Consider the following 7,928-nt stretch of genomic DNA (forward strand, 5'->3'; position numbering starts at 1 on the left):
TTAGGACAATTTCCCAAAATTTGCACCTCAGAATACTAGCTCCAAGGGATATTAAACTCAGAAAAAAGGGCTAAAAGACCAAATAAATTTAGGAAATGCTGGATTAAATAAAGGTTTCATATTTACAGCAATACCATTCAGAGGCCTTTCATATGCTAACATGATGTTCTCCAAGAGGGGACGTACACTGATCCAATCATTGCCTTTAATTTAAGAAAAAAGGAAGGAAGGCTGTTTGGAGGGGCAGAGATAATGCTATGTTTTCATCAAATCCTATTTCTGTCTTTCCGGATACCGAGAAGACAACATTGCCAGCCTCCCTTGAAGTTAGCTTGGGGCATGTGACTAATTCTGGCCAACTGGCTGGGAACAGAAGTAACATGTGGCACATCCAAGCCAAAGCATTTAAGAGCTGGGACCCAACCCTCTAGTTCTCTCTTCCTCTGATGTGATCGTGGAGGTCACATACTGAGGTGGCACAGAAAGGCAGCAACCTGAATCACAGAGTCCCCTTCAGGAAGGCAGCTGCCCTAAAAAGTCACCTGACTCAGAACAGACCTATCAGTAAAAACTCAGCACTTGTGTCAGGCCGGTGAAATGTCTGGGTTAATTACTGCAGCCTAGCTGAGCCCATCCTGACCACGCGTCAGCTAAAAAATGTCACGGGAAAGGCAGTACGCTAGCCCAGAAGGGAGAAGGTCAGCGCCCAACCGCTTGTGCCTTTAGTCAGCTAAAAGGGGTGTGTCTCAGACAGTCCAAGGGGCAAAGATGAGGGAGTCTCTACCTGCAGCTCTGTCACCCCCCCAACACAGTTAATACCCTGTTTGGCAATGACGGTTACCTGGACCATAACTGAGCCCTGCTCGGGGTGACACCTGACGAGATGTGGGCTGACTCCAACAAGGCAGGTGGGAGGGGGCAATAGCGCATCCCCCCACTGCCTTCCTGTGGCACCAGAGGGTCTGCTGGGTTTGTGGTGGTCTTCTCCTGGGTCTTGGGATGTCCAGGTTAGCCAGGGCAGACAGGCAGAGGGCAAAGGTGGAAAGGAGATCCTCTCTCCTCAGAACAATTTTGGCGTGGTGGGGGCCAGCGGGGGACAGTAAGGGGCAGAAGGTCGACAGATGGGTAATTTATACCAGGCCCCATGAAGTGTGGAGCTGAGGGTCTGGCCTCCATTCTGGCATCTTCTGCTGCAGAGGGAAGAAACTGAGGGATAAAGGACAATGACGGAAAGAAAGAAAATAATAAAACCACGGCTACTGCTTAACAAAGCTGCTCTTCCCCTTAAAACATGGGGGCCATATTTTGCCACTAGTGGCTGGGTGGCTGTCTCAGGGGTGAGAGAGTGAGCAGAGAATGGAGAACATGTTGATTGAAAAGGAAGCCCTCTTAGATAAGATTTGCTGTATCCAAGATAACAAAGCCCAGTGCTGTTGTTTGTATTTCTTAACGTTTTTAGGTCAGTGTTTTGCAAACTTCAGTTGTATCATAAACATGGTCTGGGGAACATACACAGACCCAGGCCACGTCCTGCTGCAACAAGCCTGGGCCTCTGCATTCTTCCAAGCAAAGATCCACAGGACCAACTTCCAGATGATTCTGACACACCCCCAAGTGTGGGAACCGTTGATCTAGGCCATCCTGCCGATTATGGAAAGGAAGCTCAGAAGATCATCACTGCTGATGCTTTGGTATGCCTTTTACCTTTTAAAAATAATTCTGCGTCAGTTTTTAAATCCAAATTTGGATGATACTGTATATATTTTTTTAAAATCCTGGTTTCCACAAGCCAGTCCCTGGGACTGAGAAAGAACTGGTCATCCATCCAATTCCGTGGTGGGAGGTTCTCTTACTGCAGCAGCGTCAGAGCGAGAGCTTGTCTCGTTTCCTTAGCCACTGGCTCCCTGAGGGAATGTGGCCAAGCCCTCAGTCAGGGGGCCCGGCACCCACTCCCACCCTGTGGCCAGTCAGTAGAGGGGTCCCGTGGAAACACAGGGATGACCCCTCGCGCTTGTCCGTGATGGCATGTCTAGGTGCGGGTCTGTTTCATCATTGCACTTTAACCCAAAGGCTTGTGTCCTTCTGCTATGAAAAGTTTGTGTAATTTTAAGATAATTATCTCCCCTCCATTTCCTCTGTTTTTATTTTCTGGAACTCTGGGTTTGATCCTCTGTGTCATTTATCTTGTATTTTTGATATTCCTTTCATTGATTTTTGTTCCTTCTGGAAAACTTCCTGGCTTTATTTTCCAAACTTTCTATGACACTTTTCTTAGTTTCCTCAATCACTTTTAATTTCCAAGGGCTCTTGATCCCTTTCTTAAGGAGAAATGAGTATTTGAGGATACTAATTAGAGCTGGGTTTTTTTTAACCTTTTCTTCAATTCCCTGTATTATCTCTGCTATATCCTTTGGGGTCATTTTTATTTATTTTGATCTCCCTTTTCCAGGTTGCAGATTTTCTTAAATGTCTGGTGATCACTGATGGGTTATACATACTTAAAAATGAGGCCACAAAAAGCTGACTGAGAGCCCCTGTTGGTGGGTAGAGCTCGTCATCCTGGGAGCCCTGTTTTTAGGTAATCATATGGGAACCCTTAAAAGCCACAGTGAGAAGTCTTTGCCCTGGGTTCTTAAATGTCTAGAGAAGAATCTTCTGATCGTTGGCCTGGGGATGGACTGCTACTGTCTGTCCTTCCACATCAGGGGTAGGTAAGGCTCAAATGTTCTATGAACCAACTTCTAGTTAATTTCAGTTCCCACATGTCACTCTCAACCTCCACCATCCTTCCCGGTCTCCAAGTTGAAATCTTACTCTAGTTCTACTGGCAGATCTGCCCTCCTCAGCCCACCGCATTCATGCGTAACTATAGGCGGAGGCAACTGCCCTTTGCTTAGGGCTGCAGCCTGCTGAGGAAACCTAGCCTGTCGGGGGCGGGGGTACTGAGTGGGCATAGCAGGTGCAAAGAGGGGACACTGAGGGAGTTGATGGGAAAGTGGTTGACTTTGGGGTCCAGACTGATGGAGGGAGACAGGGAAGTGGTCAGAGGAGATTCTGGAGGTGGAGCAGCATTGCATGGCCGTAAAGTAAGATCTGGCTGCAGGGGTGGGTGGTGGAATGGAGGTAAAGACTCTTTTTTTTTTTTTTTTTTTTTAGGAAGATTAGCCCTGAGCTAACATCCGTGCCCATCTTCCTCAACTTTATATATGGGATGCTTACCACAGCATGGCTTGCCAAGCGGTGCCATGTCCGCACCTGGGATCCGAACCGGCGAACCCCGGGCCACTGAGAAGTGGAACGTATGAACTTAATTGCTGTGCCACCGGGCCGGCCCCGGGAGATAAAGACTTATAGTTGAGGAAGTGTGTGGACGTTGAGGCTCAGGTGTAGCTGGGCCTTCTGGTAGACACTGGGGTTGCCCAGGATGACAGCAAGAATCAAGGGTGGGGGAGGGAGGGGGAGACAGGAAGACAGAGGCAAAGTCCTCCATGAATCCCAGGTAGTGGAATGGCCTCGAGATGGGGAGCTGGCATGGACCTCAGGGAGGAGCAGCATGGGAGGGTGGCGTGCTTCCAGAATGCTGAGGCCACGAGGAGCCAGCAATACCCAATGCCTGCCCAGCCCAGAGATATGGGAAGTTCCCATGCAAGAGGAATGGGGGGAAAGGTCATGCTCAGAGCAGGACAAGGCCCCCGTCAGGGAAAGGAAGGAAGTGGGTGGTGTGTGTGTGTGTGAAGAGGTGGGGGATGTGGGCAAGTTTCTCTCCGGTAAAACAAGTTTCCGAGGGCAAATGGGAGACTTTGAGCCACGGGAGGCATTAACTGGAACATGGATGAAAGCTCAGGAGCTGGTGGGACCCGAGCAGCTTGCACTTTAGACTGAGGAGGCCCAGGACTCTACACGTGGGTGGATTAACTTGTTTTCAGATTCTGATTGGGACATTATGGGAAGTTGCTCAGAAGCCAGAAGTGACATGGGGCCCCAAGAGTTTGCTGGGACCTTGACTTTGTCAGTTGCTGAGGTCGTTTATACACCAACAGAGAAATTGAGGCAGTTCTGTTGTTGCAACAGAACTTGCCTCTGGCTGTGTGGCCTCATTTGGGCTGGAGAGCCTGTGCAGAAGTGGGGGGGGGAGGGGAGGCCAGATGCACACCCCCATCACTGCCACTGGGCCTGGACCCCACAGCTGTCGCCTCTAACCCTGGACACATGCTCTAAGGGTTGTGTTTGCAAAAAGAATTAGAACCGTTTAAAAAACATAAACACCTAGTAGCATCTAATTGATTTTTAAAAACTAATCTTTAACTATACTCAAATATTTCTTAACCTAACATTCAGGCCCCAAAAGAGAACAGCCTCACAGGAAAAAATTTTTAAAAACCTTGTTTCTCTCTTGGATTTTGACCTTGCTCTAATAAGCCAGGGAGCTGCCTTTGGCATCTTACCTAAGGAAACAGCTCGACTTCCCATCTGAGTTCCTAGTAAGGCATCTCAGTTTATTCTCCCCCTTGCAGTAAAGCCTACAGGAGGTAAAGGGCAGCTGGGTACCCGGACGCCCGTGTTTTCCAGAAGGAAGGCTCTCTCCCTCCTTTGAAACCCTGTCAGGCTCTCCCTCCCTCAGCTCTTTGGCCGTGGGGTGTTTATGGATGGAGTTGCTGCGTCTACAGAGATCACCCTCCTTAAAAACAGTCTCTCAGGATCCCAGCTGGTTCCGAACCTACTTGTGATCATAGAGGAACGGGCGGCAGGACGTTCCCTCACCTTGGCTGCCAACTGGCGCCCGCGTGCAGCCTCTGTTCCCCGGGCCCCCACTGTCCTGTGTCCACCCAGGTCACCAGGCTGTCCTCCTCCCCACTCTGCAGGGTCGCTCTGTATGAGATGAGGCTGGGGTCCAAAAAGAAGGCCAAGGAGGCTGGTTATATAAACATCTCAAGTCCTTCATGAGCCAGGCGTTTTCTAAGCAATGCATATTCACAAACTTTTCCCGCTTCAGGATTAACTTATAATATTCATAGGCCCCTCCCTATATGGGGGTGATCTTGGAGTCTGACATTCTGTGGCTCCATGCAATAGTCAAGCCATGTACTAGGGTGTCCTTGAGCACGGCCTACAAGGACACAGCTGCACGTTGGGGCACCAGTTGTAACAACCACCATAAATTTGGTTGAGTGCTTACCGTGTACCAGGTTCTGGGTCAATGTTTTACAAATCATCACATTTATTCCTCCTAGAAGCCCTTCGAGGGGAACTCTGAGGCGGGTGAAAGGGCTTTGGGGCTTAGATGTGGGATCCCAACTGCCTGGATTTGAATCTCAGCCCGGTCTCCTGCTGCTGCGTGCCTGCTCAACTCAACACAACTCCACACACATGCATAGTCAGCACGACAGAAATGTTGGCTATTAGTATTACCCCACTTTAGAGATGAGCAAACTGAAGCTCAGAGAAGTTAAGCAACTTGCCCAAGGTCACACAGCCGGCAAGGAGCTGAGCAGAGATTCAAACACAGGTCCATGTAACTCTCTCCACTCTGCCGGACTGACCCCACAGTCTCCATCATTCAGTCTGTAGGCCAGTGAGCCTACAGCCTGCCTGTGAAGCGCTAGCCTTCCAGGGCCTGGTCAGCATTTCTACTCCAAACCTCTGGCTTCTACATGTAGTTAAGATGGCCTTGGCTTTGTTTAAATTGAGAACACTTTCTCACTCTTGCTAAAACAGTGTGGTCCCAGCCCCAGAAGCATCACCATCATGTGGGAACCTGTTAGAAATGCAGATTCCCAGGCCTCATCCCAGACCTGCTGAATCAGAAACTCTGGGGGCAGGACCCGCCGGTGATGCTGGTGTGTGCTAAAGTTTGAGAACATTTGCTGTAAAACACATGTCTCATAAAACCAAGCTGCTGTGGGAGTCCAGTAAACTTTCATTGAACGTGCTCTTGTTGGTTCAAAGAGGAAGGCACCAGAAACTTAGCAGAGAAGGGAAAGCAAGAAACAGATGTGGAAAGTGATCTGCCCAGAAGCCACAAAATGGGGGGAGGAGAAAAAATCGGTTGGAGAGGAGGGGGGGTTGGCCCAAAGGATGCATCAGAACTGTCTGTGTAGCTTTTAGAGCAGGCACATGGGGTTATAACTGGACAGTTCTGGGGCGGGCCCCGCATCTGTATTTCTAAAAGCGGCATAGCCAGTTCTGCGCTCAAGAATGGGAGCCCACCCTATCAGAGACAACTCTTGGGGCTTCACAGCCAGGCTGCGATCAGGCTGTGTCATCCAGGTTCACAATATGAGAGACGACACCCTCCCCTTCTGAAGAGGGACCCCCTTAGCTTTTCCCTCCCTCACATGAGCCCTCTGGGCTCCCTGCCCACGGCTGACCCCTGCCATCCCAAACGCACCAGACTGGACCTCGCCTCCATGCCTCTGACCCCGGTTACTGCCCGAGTTCTCACCCATCTTTGGCTTTTCCACCCTGTGTGCTGGCTTTCAGCATTGTGCACATTGAAATCACCTGGAGAGATGAAAAAAACACAACAGATACAGATATATACATACATACATATAGGTATGTATATACACACACGATATGCAACTATTGCAATATGCAATACTTGAGACATACTAAAAGTAGTTTATCTGAAATTCAAATTTAACTGGGTGCCCTGTATTTTAGGAGAGTCCGAAATAGTGCTGGTGACGGGGTCTAGACGCCCCCTGTCTAGGGGACTGGTCAGCGAGATCCACTGTAATTCCGCAGCTTGAGCCTGCTTCCTGAACCCCTTGTCTCATTGGACACCTCTCCAGAAGCAGGCTTGGGTCCGCAAGGACACACCCAGACAGCAGAGAGGTCTCGCTGGCCCAGCTCTCTCCATAAAGCCCCAGGTTGTTACACGCCTGGCTCTGATTTGTGATTATGGGCCCTGATGTCAAGGGAGCCGAATGGGCCCCGGAGGGGCTCCTGCCACGTGGCCTCGCGCATCCTCAGTCTCTTTCCATGCCTTCCCCTCCCTACTCCTCTCGTCTGTGGAGTGCCCAAATGCAGCAAGATGCTGTATCTGACAAAATAGAGGAAGTCTGAATTAGGAAGGAACAGTGGTCAGGGACAGCAATCTATGGGGAACTGTTTACACCCTTGTATTTGTGTTTTCCTCAGTGCTATAGGCAATTTTAGTTCCATCAACTAAGAATCAGAATAGCAATGATCAAAATGCTGCATGACTTCCTAGAGCTTGGGCCAAAATACGTGCAGAGGTATCCTCAAACATCGATGCCTTTCGCTCACCCTCTCATCATGAAGACCCAGCACCAAAGTAAGCCCCTGGTACCAAGGCGAGTCCAAGCAATGTGCAATTTTATTCTGGAACATTCCTTTGTTGACTGATGAGTTTCTCTGTCTTGATTCATGGTCTCTTACCCTGGACTCTGGTTGCATGGGGCAAAAACCAGCTGAAACTGACTTAAGTAAAAAAAGCAAAAGGGTTGGCTAGTGGAAATTGACCTGCAGGAATGGGCCTCAGGAATGGCTGGAACCAGGGACTGGAACACCATCAGAGCATGTTCACCTCTTCTCTGTGCATTTTGACCTTCTCACTTCCTACAGACCCAGCTCCCCTGTGAATGGGGGGCATGGCTTCAGGCAGCGTCTGTCCTCTGACCTCTGCAACAGGCAGGAAAAGGCTCTCTTTCCCCAAATCATTAAGAAAAAACAAAACTCAAGGAAAGACCTGAAGGAGTGGTACCAAGATGCCAACCTTGAAGCAATCATTTATCCAGGAAGGTGAGGTTGAGTAGGACAGAAGTTCCCCAGAAAACCTGTCTACAGTAGGGAAAGGAGGGGTTCCCCTCGAAAAAAGACAAATCTACATACATCTCCTGGGGAAATTGTGAAGGAGACATGTGCCCCAATCTGCATCTATGACAGATGCTGTCAAAACTTTA

The 7,928-nt window shown here is 49.4% G+C and overlaps 1 long non-coding RNA gene across 1 annotated transcript; it reads left to right on the forward strand.

The window, feature by feature from the left end:
- Positions 1–1,462: 1,462 nt before the first annotated feature.
- On the forward strand, positions 1,463–4,263 carry LOC103549754 (uncharacterized). The gene is made up of 3 exons (XR_544607.2): positions 1,463–1,691; positions 2,450–2,578; positions 3,157–4,263. It is a non-coding gene; the product is annotated as an uncharacterized lncRNA (long non-coding RNA).
- Positions 4,264–7,928: the final 3,665 nt, after the last annotated feature.

This window comes from Equus przewalskii, chromosome 10 (assembly GCF_037783145.1).
Source record: "Equus przewalskii isolate Varuska chromosome 10, EquPr2, whole genome shotgun sequence".
Lineage (NCBI taxonomy): Eukaryota > Metazoa > Chordata > Mammalia > Perissodactyla > Equidae > Equus > Equus przewalskii.